Below are 17,424 nucleotides of genomic sequence, written 5' to 3' on the forward strand. Positions count from 1 at the left end.
GAGCTCAAGCCACAGCTAATATCACTTGTGGAAAATCATTGTTCCTTTGGAGGAAGTGCTAATGAAGACCCAAACCAACATCTCACAAAATTCCTGAGAATTTGTGACACTGTGAAGTCCAATGGAGTCCAGGAAGATGCCTATAAACTGCTTTTGTTCCCATTTTCACTTAGGGACAAAGCAGCTAAGTGGCTGGAATCATTCCCAAGGGGGAGTCTAACAACATGGGATGAGGTGGAAAGCAAGTTTCTGGCACGTTTCTACCCTCCACAAAAGGTCAATAGACTTCGATCTGAGGTTCAGACTTTTAGACAACAAGATGGTGAAACTCTCTACGAGGCATGGGAGAGATTCAAGGACTTGACAAGGAAATGCCCACCAAACATGTTCCATGATTGGGTGCAACTGCACATCTTCTATGATGGGCTCTCTTATGAATCAAGGAAGGCTGTAGACCATTCATCAGGAGGTTCATTGAACAGGAAAAAGACTGTGGAAGAAGCCATTGAAGTGATCGAGACAGTGGCTGAGAATGAGTACTACTATGCATCAGAAAGGCACAACACTAAGGGAGTCATGGAGCTAAACCATGTTGATACAATTCTAGCCCAAAACAAGGTGTTTGCCAAGCAACTAGCAGAGCTTACCAGGCAATTAGAAACAAAGCAAGTGGCTGCAATACACACACAAGATCAAGAGGAAGTAGGCATTGAAGGAGGTGATTGGGATGAGGTTAACTATGTGGGAAACCAACAAAGGCAATCATATGATCCACATTCCAACACTTACAACCCAGGCTGGAGAAACCACCCAAACTTTGGGTGGGGAAACCAACAAACCCAACCACAAAACCACAAACCTTACAACCACAACCAACATAACAATTCCACATACCAAAACTCCAACCAAAGATCATACCAAGCCACACAAAACACTTACCCCCAACCATCATATCATGGCCAAAATAATCAACATACCCAACCTAATCCGAACCAACAATTTCAAGATCAATTAAACCGGATAGAAGGAATGCTTGCAACCATGAGCCAAGACATAATTGAATTGAAAGCTTTTAAGGAAGAAGTAAATTCTAACTTGCAAAACCAAGGAGCTGCCATCCAGAAGCTAGAAAATCAAATTTTGTATTTGACTAAGCAAGCCCCTGGGACAAGCGGTTCTCATGCTGCCAAGGCTATTGCAAGGGAGGAATGTAAGGCCATAACCCTCAGAAGTGGAAAGAATCTAAAGGAGATTTCAAGGGAAACCACAGAGGATGAAGCAAAGGAAAATGTGAAAGACAAAGAACAAGGACAATCTGTTACACCGTTTGCAACAAAAGAAAAAGAAAAAGAGGTCTTGAAGCCTTACACACCTAAAGCACCTTATCCTCAACGTTTGATGAAAAGTGAAAAGGACGGCCAATTCTCCAGGTTCTTGGAGATTTTCAAGAAGCTTCAAATCAACATTCCCTTTGCTGAGGCAATAGAGCAAATGCCACTCTATGCAAAATTCTTAAAAGAATTAATGACCAAGAAGAGAAGCTGGAGAAATGAGGAAACTGTGTTGTTAACTGAAGAATGCAGTGCCATCATTCAGCACAAATTGCCTCAGAAATTGAAGGACCCAGGCAGTTTCCAAATCCCCTGCATTATAGGAGAAGTCATGGTGGAGAAGGCCTTGTGTGATTTAGGGGCCAGCATCAATTTGATGTCGCTAACAATGATGAGAAGAATGAAGATTGAGGAAGCCAAACCAACAAGAATGGCCCTCCAATTGGCAGATCGAACTTTTAAATTCCCTCATGGGATAGTTGAGGATTTGTTGGTGAAAGTGGGAGAATTTATATTTCCTGCTGATTTTGTGGTGTTAGATATGGAGGAAGAAGCCAAAGCTTCAATAATTCTGGGAAGACCCTTCCTAGCTACTGCTGGAGCCATCATAGATGTACAAAAGGGTGAACTCACTCTTAGACTACATGATGAGAAATTGGTGTTTAATGTATTCAAGGCAATGAGCTATCCATCAGAATCACTAAGGGAATGCATGAGGGTTGATGTAGTGGACATTGCAGTACAAGAAACTTTTGAGGAAACAATAAAGGAAGTGGCAGAGGAGGAGTTCACCAAGGATATTGAAGTTAGTGATATCAAGGGTGCTGACACAACCATGCTAAGCAGGCCAGAGAAAGTGAAAGAAGAAAAGGAAGCACCAAAACCTGAGCTCAAAGCATTGCCCCCTAATCTCAAGTATGCATACTTGGGTAGTGATGAGAGTCACCCTGTTATCATTAGCTCGGCCTTGAGCCAAGAACAGGAAGAAGAATTGATCAAGGTGCTGCAAACTCATCAAGATGCCATTGGATGGACCCTAGCTGATTTGAAGGGGATAAGTTCATCCATATGCATGCATAAAATCTTGTTAGAAGAGGATGCTAGACCCTCCATTCAAGCTCAGAGAAGATTGAATCCCGTCATGAAAGAAGTGGTACAAAAGGAAGTCAGGAAGTTATGGCAGGCAGGGGTAATCTACCCCATTTCTGATAGCCCATGGGTCAGTCCCATCCATGTAGTTCCCAAGAAAGGTGGCATAACTGTGGTGCCAAATGAGAAGAACGAACTCATACCCACAAGAACCGTTACTGGGTGGAGGATGTGCATAAACTACAGGAAGCTCAATGAAGCCACCAGAAAAGATCATTTCCCACTCCCATTCATGGATCAGATGCTTGAAAGGCTTGCCGGACATGCTTACTATTGCTTCTTGGATGGATATTCAGGCTACAACCAAATAGTAGTTGATCCTAGTGATCAAGAGAAAACATCATTTGTTTGTCCATATGGAGTTTTTGCTTATAGACGCATGCCCTTTGGATTGTGCAATGCACCTGCCACTTTCCAAAGATGCATGCTGTCCATCTTTTCGGACATGATTGAAAAATTTATTGAGGTCTTCATGGACGATTTTTCTGTGTTTGGGGATTCTTTTCCCAGCTGCCTACACCACCTTGCCTTGGTGCTTAAGAGGTGCCAAGAGACTAACCTAGTATTAAACTGGGAAAAGTGTCATTTCATGGTCACAGAAGGAATAGTCCTTGGCCACAAAATCTCTAATAGAGGCATGGAGGTGGACAGAGCTAAGGTGGAAATCATTGAAAAACTACCTCCACCAAGTAATGTCAAGGCAGTTAGGAGCTTTTTGGGACACGCTGGTTTTTACAGAAGGTTTATTAGAGACTTTTCTAAAATAGACAAACCTTTGAGTAACTTGCTTGTCTCTGATACACCCTTTGTATTTGATAAAAATTGCATGCTAGCCTATGAACTTTTGAAGCAAAAACTTTCCTCTGCACCTATCATTGCCCCACCTGATTGGAACTTACCTTTTGAACTGATGTGTGATGCATCAGACCTTGCTATTGGGGCAGTGTTAGGACAAAGGAAAGACAATTTGGTACATGTGATTTATTATGCCAGTAAAGTCTTGAATGCTAACCAAAGGAATTACACAACCACTGAAAAAGAACTCTTGGCAATAGTCTTTGCATTTGAAAAATTTAGATCTTATCTCATTGGATCTAAAGTCATTGTCTTCACTGATCATTCAGCTTTAAAATATTTACTTGCTAAACAAGAATCTAAACCGAGACTTATTAGATGGGTTCTTTTGTTGCAGGAATTTGACATTGAAATCAAAGACAAGAAGGGTGTAGAGAACAAGGTGGCAGATCATTTATCAAGGATACCATGTGAAGAAGGAAGCACACAAAGCACACATGTAAATGAGTGCTTTCCTGATGAACAACTCATGATAATTCACAAAGCACCCTGGTTTGCAGACATAGCAAACTTCAAGGCCACTGGGAGTTTACCTTTGGAATTTAACAAACATCAAAGGAAGAAATTGGTAAATGATGCCAAATACTTCATCTGGGACGAACCATACTTGTTCAAAAAATGTTCCGATGGCATACTCAGAAGATGCATATCCGAGGAAGAAGGAAGGGAAGTTTTATGGGACTGCCATGGCTCCACTTATGGAGGGCACTTTGCAGGAGAAAGAACAGCAGCTAAGGTGTTGCAGTGTGGTTTTTATTGGCCTACTATCTTCAAAGATGCAAAAGAATTAGTGAAGCACTGCCATGAATGCCAGAAAGCTGGGAACCTGCCAAGAAGAAATGAAATGCCACAACAATTCATTCTGGAACTTGAATTGTTTGATGTATGGGGGATAGATTTCATGGGACCCTTTCCCTCCTCATACTCAAATAATTACATTCTTGTGGCAGTAGACTATGTCTCTAAATGGGTTGAAGCAATAGCAACTCCAACCAATGATAATAAGGTAGTCATGAACTTCCTCAGAAAACACATTTTTTGCCGTTTTGGGGTTCCAAGAGCAATCATCAGTGATGGAGGAAGCCACTTTTGCAACAAACCATTAGAGGCATTGCTCCTAAAATATGGAGTCAAACACAGGGTAGCCACACCATACCATCCACAGACAAGTGGGCAAGCCGAAATATCTAACAGAGAACTCAAAAGAATCCTGGAAAAAACTGTGGGAACTTCAAGAAAGGACTGGTCGATTAAGCTAGATGATGCTCTTTGGGCATATAGGACAGCTTTCAAAACACCAATTGGAATGTCTCCTTACCAACTAGTATATGGAAAAGCTTGCCATCTGCCACTGGAGTTGGAGCACAAGGCATACTGGGCCTTGAAACTTCTGAACTTGGACAACAAAGCCGCTGGAGAAAGAAGGATGTTGCAAATTCAAGAGTTGGAAGAATTCAGAGCGGAAGCTTATGAGAATGCCAAAATTTACAAAGAAAGAGCAAAGAAGAAGCATGATAGCAACATAGCCCCAAGGAAATTTGAAGAAGGGCAAAAAGTATTGCTCTACAATTCTAGGCTGAAGCTATTTCCAGGGAAGCTAAAATCAAGGTGGTCTGGACCATTCCTTGTCACCAAGGTCTCCAATTATGGACAAGTAGAAATCATGGAAGAAAAGTCACAACGAACCTTCATTGTTAACGGTCAAAGACTCAAACATTACTTGGGAGATGTGGAGGAGAAGGACAAAGTTAAATATCACCTCAACTGAGGAAGCTGACCGTCAAGCTAATGACGTTAAAGAAGCGCTTGTTGGGAGGCAACCCAACCTGAGGTAATACCTTGTTACTGTTTCTTTTATTTGTTTCAATAAAAAGGGTAAAGTAGTTTCTGTGCATTGCAAAGAATTAAGTTTGGTGTTTCACACCAAACAATGAATTCATGGATCAATAAGTCAAAGGGGAATGTGTGACTCTAAGTTTGGTGTTCCACCATAAAGATCAACTGAACACAAAAACCTTTGAATTATATGAAAGGAACAACTATTCTAAGCAGTCACAGAAATGCTTAAAACCCTTAGTAGCAACATCATTCCAAGATAACTCAAGGATTCAAAGAACAGAGAGAAGTAAGTGGGAGACTAAGTTTGGTGTTCACACACCAACCTAAGAATCCGATACTTACCCACACATAGTTGAGCTAACCACTCAAGTGCTTGAGAAGCAAGCAACTTCATTACTCTTTGCAGGAAAGGAAACAAGAACCTTAAAGCATGAAGCAACATTTAGGAAGAAGAAGGAGAAATCAAATTGTTTCCTGACAACAAAGAGAAAACAAGGAATTTCACAAGGTGGTATTGTTCCTTGATAATTCTTTAAAAAGGGCAAACAAAAGCATGCTTGTTCTGGTTTAAACTGTAAATGTTGAATCTTTCTGGAATGTGTAGTTTTTTTTTTAGTATGTCTGTTTGTTAATTGCTTTGAATAAAGTGAATGCCTAGATGTTTGGATATAACTTCACCTTCTTAAACAAATGCGTGCCATGCTTGTTCTGTTTCCAAAAATAAAAGAAAAGTTTGAACAAAAGTAACTTGGCTAAATTAGTGACAAATCAAGTAGAATTAAGTGGTGGTATGCATGCTTGATTGTTTAGTCAGATCACTAAAATTAGAGTGTAGAATTATCATTTTTTATGTAGAAAGTGAAAATTGTCTATGGATCTTGATGAATAAATGTCTTTGGCCATAAAAAAGAAAGAAAAAGAAAAAGAAAAAGCCACGGAAAAAGGCAACCAAAAAGCAAAAAAATTGAGAAAATAAGCTAGGTACCAATGGTTTGAACTTCTGAGACAAATGCCTGTGGTGTTTATGTATTAAGGATATGCTTGGATGAATAGGTTCTGAGGAGTGTTTCAACACTTGGTAACTTGGGTTAACTAACCCGGGATTATCAACCAAAAGTCCATTATCAAGAGCAACCTAAATACAAAACATTTAGTCACACAAAGAGGTGCTGGGCACCAATGTCTCAAGAAGAAATGTGAACTAAAATGCCTAAAGTGGATATGTGTAGTGCACTGATAAGAAAAAAGAAAATGCCAAAGGCTTGTGCAACACATGACACTAAGCAAACAAGGAGCAAAAGAAGCTCTAAGAAAAAGAAAAGAAAAACAAAGAAGAGAAAAGTGCCAAAGACATAAGAATAACAAGAGGCCATAGCAATGTTTGATGGATGCAATGAAAAAGTGATAATCCTACCTGATAAGTATGAAAAAGTGATGCTGCAACTTTCTGCATAAAACCCTTCTGATGAACTTCAAATGCTTGCTAATATAGCCAATGTAATTGCTTTCTGTTTCATACTTTCTTCTCAAATAACTCAGGACTTGCTTAGGGACAAGCAAGTATTAAGTTTGGTGTTGTGATGCCAAGGCATCATAGGCTAGTTTCACTAGCATTTTTCTGTTAGTTTTAGTTGTTTTATGCATTTTCTTGAGCTTAAAGTAACCAAAAATGGTTAAATGAAGAACAAAGTAATGAACCATCCAAACAATATGATTTTGATGCAAATTCCATGAGTTTTAGTTATATTACTTAAATGCTATGAATGGAAGATTTCTCATGAAATTTTGCAAGACTTTGATGCAATTGTTTGGATGATTTCAGGGAAGAAGAGGCTAGGCAAGGAAGCAACAAAATCAATAAAGGAAGCTTGAATATCACATGTGGAGTTTAAGTTCCAGTTTAAGCCTAAACTAGAGCTTAAACGCCAAAAATCATGAAGGATAAGAAATGCTGGAATTGAAGTTTAACCTCCAGTTTGACCTCAAACTGGAGGTTAAACGCCAGAATGAAAAGCCTCACTTAAGGAGCATTCCACGTTTAACCTCCAGTTTTACCTCAAACTGGAGGTTAAACGCCAGAATGAGTATGCCACCCAGGGAGGAGTTCCACGTTTAACCTCCAGTTTGACCTCAAACTGGAGGTTAAACGCCAGAACCAGGAAGAGTACCAGGGAGCCATTCCACGTTTAAGCTCCAGTTTGACTCAAACTGGAGCTTAAACGTGTTCGACAGCTTTTCTACTCCAGGGTTGCTCTCTCCATTTCCACGTTTAACCTCCAGTTTGACCTCAAACTGGAGGTTAAACGTGTTCGACACCTCCAGGGCCACCATTCTAAGCTTCCACGTTTAACCTCCAGTTTGACCTCAAACTGGAGGTTAAACGTGTTCGACCTCCAGTATGCCTCCACCCTTTTCCACGTTTAACCTCCAGTTTAACCTCAAACTGGAGGTTAAACGTGTTCGACCTCCAGGGCTGCCCTTCCATCTCCACGTTTAAGCTTCAGTTTAACCTTAAACTGAAGCTTAAACGTGTTCGACTACATGACTCTCCAGGGCTACCTTCTTCCATTTCCACGTTTAAGCTTCAGTTTAACCTTAAACTGAAGCTTAAACGTGCTTCTACAAAAGGCCTCACTGGAAGTGTCTGGCGTTTAAGCTGCAGTTTAAGCTTAAACTACAACTTAAACGCCACTCTTGGAAAAGGTTTCTGGGCCAAAAATATTGTGATTTAAGTTAGTCTTTGAGCACAAATATTAACTTAAACTTACTTTGGTATGAAACCCAATTGAATATCATGGTTTATGGGATTGGGCCTGAAGGATTGATGAGTTTGAAATCTCAAATTATTGAGTCATGTGTCATTATTTGATTATCACTAAATTGGCTCAATAAATGTTACAGGATTTGGATCAACAACCTCATCAAGGTTATGGATCATAAACCCAAGGCAAAAGGAAAGCAAGGAGAGGCCTCAAAGCCCAAGAAGCACAACTGAAGCTCAATATAGAAAGTGTATAAATAGGATAGAAGTTAAGTTAGAGGGAACTTTTACTTTCACTTTTAGCTAGTTTTCCTTTTCTTTGTAATTGAATTCAGAGCTATGATTCACTAAACCCCCTTTCATTGGGTTAGGGAGCTCTATTGTAATTCAATGAATCAATAATAGTTTATCTTCTTCTTCAATCTTTTCTCTTGAATTTTGTTAGAAAGCTTCTCGATCTAATTCCATTGAGTAGTTGTCTTGGGAAAGAAACTACTCATACTTGGAATCCTTCGGAGCCTTGGGAAAGGAATGGAGGATTCATGCTAGAGAAGCTTTCTCACAGTGGATTGGATTGGGGTTTGGATGGATATTGTGACATGTAATCCTACCAAATTGTGGTTCATGAAATTGTGTGGTATAATCAGTGATCAAGCATCATCTCTTCTTATGAACATTTAAACCAAGGGATTGGGAATTTGTTTGTTTTTAGAGAGCATTGGTGAGCCAAGGAATTGGGATCCAATCATATAAGATTGCCAAGCAAAATTCAATGAATGCATTGGTTGAGGAAGAGATATACATGTTTTGATTCGGAGATTTCAATATCTCCTAAACCCAATGAATTCCCCATTTCTGATTTCCCCTTTCTCTTTACATTCTGCAACTCAATTCATGCAATCACCCCCATTCCCTTTTAATTTCAGCAATTTAGTTTCTGCTCTTTAATTCATGCAATTTAAGATTCTGCCATTTAATTTTCTTGTCATTTACTTTTCCCGCCAATTTTACATTCCGCAATTCTCATCTCAAATCTTGATTCCGCTCAACTAGAACACACTTCTAATCCGAATTGCTCACTCAACCAATCCTTGTGGGATTCGACCTCACTCTATTGTGAGTTTTTACTTGACGATAACCGGTGCACTTGCCGGAAGGAATTTTGCCGATCGTGCAATTTCCTAAATCGTAGCATAACTAGTTTATGCGCATCAAAACACCAAGAAATGACAGCCAAGAACCAAGAAGCCTCCATAAAGAATATGGAGAGGCAAATTGGTCAGCTATCTAAACACCTTGCAACAGAGAGACCATCAAGTTCCCTGCCAAGTGACACAATTCCAAATCCTAAGGAAGAGTGCAAAGCGATACAGTTAAGAAAGTGGGAGAACATTGATGAGCAACAATGACACCACAAAGAAGCAAGTGGAGAATAGCAAAAGGCCCATAGAAGAGGAAAAGCCAACACAGGCAGAGGAAGACAATGATCAAAATGTGATACCAAACAAGAGCACTGAAAAGCAAAGAAGGAAAGAAGACCAACCAACCACTTCACAAAAGGGGGAAGAAGAAGCAATTCAAGGACAGTAGTAAGTGGGAAAAAGTATTACACCTCCACTGCCATACCCCCAGAGGTTCAGCAAAGAGACTAAGGACCAACATTTTCATAAGTTCCTTGAGACTTTCAAGAAGCTGGAAATCAATATTCCCTTAGCTGAAGCACTTGAACAAATGCCCCTGTATGCAAAGTTCTTAAAAGAACTTATGAACAAGAAGAGGAGTTGGCAAGAGAAGGAAACTGTGCTTCTCACTGAAGAATGCAGTACACTCATCAGAAAAGGACTTCCCCCCAAAGTGGAAGACCCTGGAGGTTTCTTCCTACCTTGCACCATTGGAAATCTACTTATCAACAAGGGGATGTGTGACTTAGGAGCAAGCATAAATTTAATTCCATCATCCTTAGTGAAAAAGCTTGGCATAGGAGAGGTGAAACCAATACAGATGTCTTTAGAATTGGTGGACCAGTCAGTAGTATACCCCAATGGAGTGATTGAAAACCTTTTAGTTAAGGTTGACAAGTTCATGTTTCCTACGGACTTTGTAATATTGAACACTGAAGAAGAAGAAAACAATTCAATCATCTTGGGAAGGCCATTCTTGGCCACTGCTAGGGCCATCATTGACGTAGAACAAGGAGAATTGACTCTCTGAATGCATGATGAGAGTGTCACTCTGAGTGTATTACCAGAAACACAGTTCAGTGATGAGAAGAAGAATTGTATGGAACCTGACAAGGAAGAATCACAGTTGGAGGAAGGAATTAACAAAACAGTTAACAACAACATCCTAAGGCAAGAGATTGTGCAGAATAATGCAGAAATTCAAGAAGATATTAGAGTGTTAGCCACCAAGAAGAGAAATCTCCAAAGTAAGCCTACGGCCAAAGAAGCAAGATTAACAAAAGAAAGGAAGAATCACAGAAACAAAACAAAAAGGGGTTGGAAGAACAGAAAAATCCCAACTGAAGGATTCTCTAAAGGCGACAAGGTGCAATTAATATATCAACAGCTGGAAACTGAGGATCACTACACTGTTAACCAAGTACTCTCTCTTGAGCACATTGAAATTGAGCATCAAGGCACATAAAGAAGGCTTACAGTGAGGGGGGATAAGCTTCGACATTTCAGTCATCAACCACCCTAAGGGGATCAATGTCAAGCTAATGACAATAAAGAAGCACTTGTTGGAGGCAACCCAACCTGAGGTAGTTTTCTTTTCATAGCTTTTTCAATAAAAATGTTGAATAATTAAGTATGTATTGCAAGGAGCTAAGTTTGGTGTTGCACACCAAAATAATTTAAGGGAGAATGAAGGATTCTAAGTTTGGTGTTCCACCAAAATCTCATTTAAAAGCATACTCTCACCTCTTGCATAATGATAGCTCCAAGCAATCAGACAAATTATTCAACTAGTTAATTGCTTCTTAGTTTTGGTTCCATAACCTTTAGCAAGGCCAAAAGAATTTATAAATGTACAACATGTTGCATTAGAGACAGTGGCAAGGAATTAAGTTTGGTGTTCCCACACTAAATTAAATCCAAAAGCCACACTCAATTCATGCAGACTAACCAGTCACCTAAGGGCTTGAGAAGCAAGCAACTTTTGAGAATTGTGCAGGGAACTAACCACCAGTTGAAGACATTATGCATCATAACTCAAAAAGGGGCACAACAGAAGGATGGACAAAGGAACTGCAAACCAATAGGTTGTATCTATACTTAACTCTTGCTGTTGAGAAATGCTTTGACTTATGACTTGCTAAAGTGTTCATCTAGTATAGGCAAAATCACTCTTGGCAATAAGAAAGCTAGTCTAAGTGTGTGCTTGTGTGTTTATTTTCACCTAACTAAATGCATGCTTTGTCCCCTGCATCCTTAATTCAATAAAAAAATGTTTGGAATGTGAAATGAGATAGTTCTTTGTTAGCTGGAAGTACAATAATAGTCAGTGGTGGTATGAATGCATGATTGTATGATACCTCACTTTTAGTGAATAAAAGAACTAGACTGTCTCCTTTTAAATAGAAGGTAGCTCACTGTCTATGAATCTCAATAGAATAAAAGTCCTAGGTTAAAAAGAAAAAACAAAAAGAGAAAAGAAATAGCCAAAGAGTGGCAACAGAACAAAAGAAAAATAAAAAGAAACAAAGCTAGACACCAATAGCTTGAACCTTAGAATATATGCCTGTGGTGTCTTTGTACTAGGATCTGCTTGGATTATTAAGTTCTTTGGAGTGCATCAACACTTGGTGACTTGGGTTAACTAACCCGGGATCATCAACTGAAAGTCCACTATCAAGAGTAACCTAACTACAAGGCATTTAGTAACCCAAAGAGGTGCTGGGCATCAATGTTCTAAGAAGGAATGTGAGCCAAGTGTCTATAGTGAATAATGTGTCAAGCATAAAGAAAGAAAAGAGCTTGTTACACATGACACTGAACTAAAGCTTATATAAAAAAAAATAATAGTCAAGGACAAAGGAATAATGAGAGGTCATAGCAGTGTGTTATTTGATGCTTGAAGGAGACTTTCTAGGCCTAAATGTTAATAAGAAGTGAGTATTTACATATCTACATGAAACCCCATGAGCTACCAATAATACTCTGCTAGCATGAACATCTTCTTCCATTTCATTCTTTCTTCTCAATAATTCTTTTCTTGCTTGGGGACAAGCAAGCTTTAAGTTTGGTGTTGTGATGACAAGTCATCTTAACCTAGTTTCACTAGCTTTTTTCTTTTGTTTTCAATTGATTTTATGCACTTTCTTGAGCCATAAGTAAGCCAATTGGGTAGAATTTCATGTTTCCTTTGATTCAATCAACCATGGATAAATTAATGCAATTTTATGAGATTTTGTGCTATAATTGTCATATATTATGAAAGAATAACAATCTCATGATTTTGAGCATAGCTTTGATGTGCTTGGTTGATTAATGATAGGTGAAAAGAGCTTTGAAGAAGGTTGAAGAAAGAAGAAATGGCAAGGAGCAAGAGAGAACAAAAAGCTTGAGCAAAAGCTTGCCTCAAACTTTAGCTCAAACTTTTGGAAGAGTTGAATTCACCCTGGATGGAGCAAAAGCCTGCGTCAACGTTTGACCTCAAGCTTTTAGGCAAACGTTGGCGCCACAACAAACTCACCCTGGAGAAGAGCAAAAGCTTGCGCCAACGTTTGACCTCAAGCTTTTAGGCAAACGTTGGCGCCACAACAAACTCACCGTGGAGAAGAGCAAAAGCTTGCGCCAATGTTTGACCTCAAGCTTTTAGGCAAACATTGGCACCACAACAAATACACCCAGGAGAGCAAAAGCTTACGCCAACGTTTGACCTCAAGCTTTTAGGCAAACGTTGGCGCCACAACAGCCTGAAGGGGTATACTTCCAACAAGAATAACTTGAGTTGTAGATGTCCAATTGAGGTGATTCTAATTGGGTTAGAAAGCTGACATTCAGAGCTTTCCAACCATATATAATAGTCTATAGTTGGCATAAAATTGGCAACATTGACAAGAGGACAAAGTAGCACCCCAAGAGGCATACAAGAGGGATCCACGTTTGGCTCAAAGTTTGACCTCAAACATTGGCTCAAACGTGGATGATAGCAAAAGGAGGCAAGCTGATATGAAAAGCTTGAGTCAAAGTTTGACCTCAAACGTTGACTCAAGCTTTAATGGTTCATGGCCCAGTTCACAAGTGGGTTTCTCTCCAACTCCAAGAGCAATCAACAGAGGTTTTTGTCAACCCAATTCCATCAAGAGCAAAGGCCCAATTCAAGGCTTGAAGATCATTTAAAGAGAGTGTATAAATAGCTTAGAATTTAAGTTTTTGGGGAGCTTTTCCTTTTTAGTTTCACTGAGTGATTTTGGGAGAGCTTTTGGTTAGGAGTTATTTGGAGATTTTGAGTCTTGGGGAAGGAGAATTGAATTCTCTTCCTCTTAGTTTTCTTGTTTTAAATTTCATTTACACTCGTCTTAAATCTTGGGTTAAAGAATTGAGGAAATTCTATCTCAATCTCACCTTGAGATCTCTTTCTATTTTGATTTACTGCATCATTGAGAATTTGCGATTTCACTTCCTTTCTTCTACTGCTTAATCTTTACTTTTCTTGCAATTGAATTCTAAATTTGGATCTAGGAAAGGATTGAGATCTAGACTTGGTTATCTAGTCTCTTAAGTCCTGAGATCTACATCTTTCAATTTCAATTTCCTTGTTTCGTTGCTACACCAAGCTTATTTTCATTTTCATTTACGATCCGGTTTAATTGAATCCATCTTTTACAATTCTGTTTGTTGAATTTTACTGTTCCTTGTTTAATTTCTGCAAATCACACTCCCAATTCCCTTTATAATTCAAGCCATTTACATTTCTTGCACTCTAAGATTCTGGAATTTACGTTTCTTGCGTTATAAGTTTCTGCCATTTAATTTCTTGTTCTTTAAGATTCAGCACATTTACTTTCCTGCTCTTTCCTTTACTGCAGTTTCCCTTCTTCCCTTTTACTTTTCATGCAATTTAGTTTCTGCAAATTACAAATCACTTAACCAAATCTTGATTCGCTTGACTAAATCAACCACTAAACTAAAATTGCTCAATCCTTCAATCCCTGTGGGATCGACCTCACTCACGTGAGTTATTATTACTTGATGCGACCCGGTACACTTGCCGGTGAGTTTTGTGTTGGATCGTTTTCCACACATCAAACACACAGGAATAAAATTATGGTTTGAATGCAACCATACAATTAAGCTCAAGACTCACAGGCTGTGTGTTCTCTAACTCAAGCATCATATATCATTCATATATGTTATGCAGGTTTAGTAAAAAATTTCCATTATTCTCATAAAAAAATTATTTAGGGTAGCCTTTAAAGTTTTAATGTTCCTCCTTGATGAAATGTTGTCAACTTAACTATATGATGTAATGCTATATATACAAGGTTTATGGATTTAAATCTGTTATGTTCAATTTCCTAGCTTACTTTCCTTTTATATTTTTCAATTTAACTATGCTATCTTATGCTAAAAAAGGGTAAACTATACTAATTAATCCACTAATAAGTCAGAATTGCAAACTAAACTAAATAACTAAAAATATGAACTAAAAACGCAAAATGCAAAAATAGAGTAAAAATACATAAAAGCAGCAATGTATAAGTACTCAGAAAAAAAGAAAAATACTGAAAAATATCCAAGATAAAAGAAAAAGAGATGTAGTGGTTCACCAAAATAAAAATGCCAGAGATGGCGACCTCCCCACACTTAAAATGAAGCAGCGTCCCTGATGCTCAGTCAAGCCGGGTGTGAAGGGGTGTCATCACTAGTAGGGATGGTAGCTGGAGGCTCTGTGGTGGTGGTGGGCTGAGCGTCTGGCTGCTGTAGAGGCGGTGCTGACTGGATCGGGATCTCTGGATCTGCAGCCTCGATCTGATGTGTAACCTCCTGATGTGGTGTAGCCTGCTCTGTGTCTGCCTGCTAATGGGTGAGTCTTCTCCTCGGGCTCATCCTCCTCCTCCTCGGATGGCTCAGATGGTGTGTCGGACTCGGAGGGGATGTCACCATCCTGTTGGATCATCAGCTTCAGATGCGAATAGCGTCGCTGGCTGCGACGCTCCAATCTCTCATACCGGCGCCGGTTATGACGCTCCATTTGATCAAGCTGTCGGAATAGGCGGTGCACGAGGCGGTATATGGGCTCAGAGGCAGGTGGAGGTGCAGTGGTGGCAGCAGGGGCAGCCGTGGATGAAGAGGGTCCAGCAGACGGTGGGGCTGTCTCATCAGTAGCAGGGAAGGGTGGTGGTCTGGAGCCCAAAGCCAGGATGTTCCTGCTGTGAGGAATGATCTTCCTGCAGTCCGCCGCTGGTGGTCTCTCATCGGCATCCTCCCATGGCACGTCAGCTCGACGGCCTAGTTGTGTAACCAGATACGGGAAAGGGAGGGTGCCTCGGACGTGGACCCTGGCCATATAATGCCGGATAAAGCGTCGTAGATAAAGGTCCTTACCCTCCAGCACACACCATAGGAGGGTGATCATAGCAGCTGGGATCTCCGTCTCATGAGTACTCGGCATGACATAATTGCTCAAGATTTGGTGCCATAACCGAGCCTCATCATTTAAGTACGCCCTCTTGATCCCTCTAGGCATGGTGGTGTTATGACCCATCTCCCAAGGAACAGTCGGGTCGAGAGCTATCCGTGCCTTTACAGCATCCCAATCAAACTGCATCAGGCGCCTGTCCTCCTCAGCCTTTGAATTACCATCAGGCTGATCGGACTTGGCGGGGAGCTGGAGAATGTCCTCTATGGCCTCCTCAGTGACCAGAATCTGCTTTCCTCTCAGGTTCACTGCATCTAGGGTGGTGATGTAGTAGTTGCAGTAGAATTCCCGGACCCAAGATGCATTGACCTCTGTCAGTGTTCTCTCCAGAAAGAACCAGCCTCTCTGCTTGATTTGCTCAGTGGTGTACTGTTGGAGTGCTTTTGGAATCTTCAGAGTTCTCTCCAGGTATAGATTCCTGGAGTTTGCAAATGCCGAATACTTCAGCTCACAGTACCGGTTTGCAAATTTTATTGAATCATTTGCAAGGAGCAGCTGGTCAGCTTTTTCCAGCTGTGTAAAGTTCTTCTCCCACCATGAGGAATCATGCATGAGGGCAATGATGGACTGGGAGGAATCTCCTCTCTTGCGCTTGCCAGTAGCCTTGCCTTTTCCTTTCCTTTGTGAGGCAGACATCCTGAAAAATGGAAAACCAGGATATGGATAAAAATAGGGAAGAAAATAGGCAATTTAAACAAAGAAAACTCAAAGCAGCAAAGGAGAATTAGAATGAGGTAAATGAGTCAAGTAAATGTGCATGAAGGATTGTTTAGTAGTTTAAAATTTGGAAAGGAAGAATTTACAATTCAAAATGTATCAGAATTCAAGTTAAATAGAAAAATTGTCATTATGCCATGGTTAGAAAGTTAGAGGAAAGTGAAAAAAATATCAGAAAAGAGATTTTGAAAAGGTTAGTAATGTTAGAATTTGAAAAAGAAGTTATTAAATTAAAATTAGTGAGTCAGTAAAATGTGGGTTAAGGTAAGTGGCATAAAGAAAATATTCCTTATAACAAGGATTCACAATTATGACTAGAATTAACTCACAACCGAACAAGGAAAACAGGGTGATGTTGATTCTAATAGATATAAAGAAAGTAAAAACTGGAATCAGAATATCACAAATGCAGTTTATAAACCAGGAAATCAAAGAGGATAAGAAAGTCTGCCATCACATTCATGAAACGGTTTGGTTAAAGCAGAGGACAACAGAGTTCAGATTGTCAAACCAAAACATGAATGAAAACAATTTACAAAAAATTTGGGCAGCATTCCGGCTAAAATTGGATTGTCCCGGAAAATAAACAACAAACAAGGCAGTTCATATGAATAAAAAAATTTGCTGCAGTTACCTATAATTAATAGAAACATGAAAATTTAGAGTAACAAGCAGCAAATGCAGGAAATCACCGCATATGAACAAGGTCACATGAACAGCAGAATCGTAGTTTTGATAAAACAGAAACATGAACAGTGCAAGTAAACAGACCTAAATCCACTAACCACAGCCTAATCTACCTAACAACCTAAAATCCACTACAACATGCATTTCTAGCTATCCTAAACATGAACATAAATGGGAAAAAGAAGAAAAACTACGAACGAAAAAAAAAGGCTTGCGTGCTGCGGAACCTGGAAAGCGTAAGAAGTAGAACGGGGTAGAAAAGTAGCTGAGTGGTGACGGTGGCAGCGTCCGGCGCGGTGGCGGGCACGGCGGCGCGGTGGCGGGCACGGCGGCGCAGTGGCTGCAGCGTGGCAGTTCGGTCAGGGGAAAGGGAGGGGTAATGGGTGGAATAGGGGAGGGGGTAGGATAGGGGAGAGGGGGGTGGCGCGGCTGGGA

At 40.0% G+C, this 17,424-nt stretch overlaps 1 non-coding gene across 1 annotated transcript; it reads right to left on the reverse strand.

Annotated features, from left to right (window-relative positions):
* Positions 1-282: 282 nt before the first annotated feature.
* On the reverse strand, positions 283-386 carry LOC112781947 (small nucleolar RNA R71). Its single transcript, XR_003192692.1, has one exon. It is a non-coding gene; the product is annotated as a small nucleolar RNA R71 (small nucleolar RNA).
* Positions 387-17,424: the final 17,038 nt, after the last annotated feature.

The sequence above is a fragment of the Arachis hypogaea genome, chromosome 19 (assembly GCF_003086295.3).
Source record: "Arachis hypogaea cultivar Tifrunner chromosome 19, arahy.Tifrunner.gnm2.J5K5, whole genome shotgun sequence".
Lineage (NCBI taxonomy): Eukaryota > Viridiplantae > Streptophyta > Magnoliopsida > Fabales > Fabaceae > Arachis > Arachis hypogaea.